This window comes from Labeo rohita, chromosome 22, assembly GCF_022985175.1.
Source record: "Labeo rohita strain BAU-BD-2019 chromosome 22, IGBB_LRoh.1.0, whole genome shotgun sequence".
Taxonomy (NCBI): domain Eukaryota; kingdom Metazoa; phylum Chordata; class Actinopteri; order Cypriniformes; family Cyprinidae; genus Labeo; species Labeo rohita.
This window is the reverse complement of record NC_066890.1, coordinates 58891191-58895072: the sequence shown is the minus strand read 5'-3', so window position 1 is coordinate 58895072 and position 3882 is coordinate 58891191. Positions and strand designations below refer to the sequence as shown.

Genomic DNA, 3882 nt, shown 5'->3' with positions numbered 1-3882 from the left:
AACCCTCCTCTTGAAACCACTGGAGCTGCCAAACAAGAACTTGACACATTTTGAGGCGCTGAGGCATTCAAGGAAATGGTTGAAACCTAATCGCATAGGTTTCTCGAGACGCGGACAGTTACTCTGTGCTGTCGAGGAGATGCTAGCGAACGTTTCTGCCAATGTAGCTCCATCTCTATTCTCTCGAGAGCCAATGGGAGTGTGACGTTTCGTCAACCACCATAGAAGTCTGGAGTTTTTTTGGTGCAGTGTGCATGAAATGTTGGCTCGACTGGAGATTATGAACAGAGAAATTGCCACGGAAGTTTCTTTGGCAAAACGTAGCTTCATCTCTATCCTCGATAGCCAATGGGAGCGTGAAATGTTGCATCAACTGGAGATTAGGACCGGAGGAACCATCAAGGAAGTCTCAAGTTTCTTCGGTTTGGTGCAGTGTACCTCCATTTCCATCCTTGAGAGCCAATGGGAGTGTGAAATGTTGGCTCGGCTGGAGATTAGGACTGGAGAAATCGCCACAGAAGTCTCAAGTTTCTTTGGAAAAACGTAGCTTCATTTCTATCCTCGAGAGCCAATTAGAGTGTGATCTCTTGCGTCAATTGGAGATTAGGACGAGAGGAACCACCAATGAAGACTTGAGTTTCTATAGTGCAATGTAGATCCATCACCATCCTTGAGAGCCAATGGGAGTTTGAAATGTTCTGTCAACTGGAGATTAGGAACAGAGGAACCATCAAGGAAGTTTCTTCAGTTTGGCGCAATGTAGCTCCATTTCCATCCTCGAGAGCCAATGGGAGCGTGAAATGTTGCGTCAACTGTAGATTAGAACCAGAGGAACCATTAAGGAAGTCTCAAGTTTCTTCATTTTGCCGCAATGTAGCTCCATTTCCATCCTTCGAGAGCCAATGGGAGCGTGGAATGTTGCGTCAACTGGTGATTAGGACCAGAGGAACCACCAACAAAGTCTTGAGTTTCTTTGGCGCAATGTACATCTATCTTCAATCTCAAGAGCCAATGGGAGCATGAAATGTTGCATCAACTGGAGATTAGGACCAGATAAACCATCAACAAAGTCTCAAGTTTCTTCAGTTTGGCACAATGTACCTTCATTTCCATCCACGAGAGCCAATGGGAGCGTGAAATGTTGTGTTAGTGGGAGATTAGGACCAGAGGAACCACCAACGAAGTCTTGAGTTTCTTTGACAAAACGTAGCTCTATCTCCATCCTCGAAAGCCAATGGGAATGTGAAATGTTGCATCAACTTGAGATAAGGACCAGAGGAACCACCAACAAAGTCTTGAGTTTCTTTGGTGCAGTATACCTCCATTTCCATCCTGGAGAGCCAATGGGAGCTTGACCCGTTGCGTCAATTGGAGATTAGGACGAGAGGAACCACCACGAAAGTCGTGGCGACACTGACTGGTTTCTCCATTGAAATACACCATGTATCTGGCGCAAGAGATAGGGGATGCGTGGCTACGTCTTGCTTTTGGTACGTTAATGTCCCCAGTGATGTTCATTGCCATCGTTTCAAACGACTTTTTGTCTTACAACTGTTTTTTTGGTTTCGTTTTGCTCTTGATACCAAACATGCTGCTTTTGCTCCATTATGCTGTACGTGAACATGTGAAGAGTCCTGAATGGACCGAAGTGTGCGAGAGTGTGATAACGTATGGTGGTCCCACCAGTCAATCCACCAATTCCTTATGCCCCAACAGTCGCCCAGGATGAAATTTATCACCGTTTTATCGTCACCAACGACCCATTCCTGGTTACTTTCTCGGATTTCTTGCATTGCTTTGTTGGTTCTTTTTGAGGTGTTTCTTCAATGGATTTTGGCTAACGGAGAGCAAGAAACGGGCATGTGTTTGCGCCATGAAACTGCGGTACAACTATCGAGTGAATCTGTCGTTGTGGGTGGGACTGTTTTACACACTCATGCATATGGGGGGGAGGGGCCTGAGCTCCGCCGTCAGAGCTGATTGGCTGTACTGGAGAATGCTTGAAGCTGGAGTATTCTGATTGGTGCGAGAATGAAAGGAGCCGTGTGTAATCTTATTTCCAAAAAAGCCTTATTCTTGTAACATCATAGAAAAAAATCAAATACGTTATTGTTGTATTATTTTGACTATTATCTTCTTAACAGACTTGGTTTAGTGTTCTGCTTTTTTTTTTTTTTTAACAAAAATACTGTACTCATTTTTTTTTTTAATTAGCAAGGAGAAAATGCTCATTTTGCTCATATTATGTTAAAAGACATTCTATTTTTTCACTGTAGAAATGTAACGTGAGATGTGTTGGTGTGCATGTATACATAGACGAATGGGACGTGAATGTATACATGCACACTCACATATATTATATTTAAATGCAGAATATAAAGATGTATCCAAATCTTCATATGAATAGCCTTTTTTTTTGTTTTTGTTTTTTGAAGCGGGCGCTCATTTTTATACCACCATGAAAATGTGTATGAAATCATGAATGAGTTTTTTATTGCTTTTGTTTCTTGTTTTTTTTAAAGAGTCAGGGAAATGCATTATCAAATGCAGAAATTTCCCATAAATCATTGCGGGGAGAGCTTTGACTTCCTGTTGCCCAGTGATGAAGGTTGGATTATGATTGCAATCCTGTTGTTATTCAATTATAGTGCTAGTATTAACTGAAGTATTACTTTTATAAAAGATGTAGGTTTACAAAATATTGAACTGAACAAAAAAAAAAAACAATTATCTATACTTTCCAAATTTTACTAAAACAAAAAACACAAAAAATGAATTTTGTTACAGCCCATATCTGTGAAAGATTTCTTTTTTTAACTTTTTATTTCATCTTTTTACTTTTCAAGCCACCGAATGTTTGATCGTTTGTTAGATATCATTTATGATCCTGAATATAATGCCTGTAAATAAACAAATATATATTATATGTATTTGTATAATTTGACCCACCAGATTTCTGTCTTTGAACAAAACTGAGATAACCAACAAAAAAAAAAAAATTGTTTATGCTAATGGAAACTTTCCACAGTTTTGAAAGAAGCTTTGTCTCACGCTAACAGCTCTGTTTATCTCTCTTCACTTCATTCCTCTTTCTTTTCTGGTTCATTTGTTCGCTTTTTTTCAACTCTGTACTTTTTTTCTTATCTTAGCCAACACACTCTGCAGTCCAGTGGTGAGAGAAATCAAAACGCTTCTCCTTTTCCCATAAGACTTTTTATTTTACTTTTATAATATCAGTAATACATCTGTCAGATTTCACTCCGAAACCAAAAAGCGTAAATTCAACATCTTATTGAAATCAGTGTAAAAAATAGTTTTAAATAATGTGTTTTTATGTTACAATGCGAAACATCTTACTAGTGTTAAAAATAGACTTCTCCGGGCAAAACGTAATTTCTTATTTTTCTTTTTATTTCGGAGTGAAAAATGACCCAGTAATGTTTTGGAAAGGTTTTATGAGATTCACCCAAAAATGAATCCCATTTTTACCCGTACCAAGCCTGAAGCAGTAATCATTTTGTGTTTTCCCTCATGCTGAGTGGGTCTGGTGTTAGATTGGGATGAAGAAGGGCTTATAAAATGCCCAGTGCCTATAAAATGCCATATGAACAGCACCTTCAATTGGTCACGTTTGGTGATTAGCTAGTTTAAATACACGCCCGTCTCTCACCACTGCTTCTGCGCTTCATTTTTGTTTTGATTACTAGTTCATCACAAAACTCTAGACGTTTACAGATGCCATATTTAGTTCACTTTCATTGTTTTGTAATTTTCTGTTGGGGGACGAAGTACGAGAGAACTTGGAATCTGGAAATTCCAGCGCTGCCTTTTAAACTGTTGGGAGTTTTGTGTGTTTCTAACAAACTTTTCCTCGGGGGGGAA

General features: G+C 39.3%; 1 protein-coding gene across 1 annotated transcript in view; it reads left to right on the top strand.

The window, feature by feature from the left end:
• The window catches only part of ptprsa (protein tyrosine phosphatase receptor type Sa), a 246800-nt gene extending 243429 nt beyond the window's left edge, over window positions 1-3371 (top strand). Inside the window, exon 37 of the mRNA XM_051094491.1 lies at window positions 1-3371. This exon is cut by the window's left edge and continues 734 nt beyond it. The gene's annotated coding sequence lies outside the window, so the exon portion shown is untranslated.
• Window positions 3372-3882: the final 511 nt, after the last annotated feature.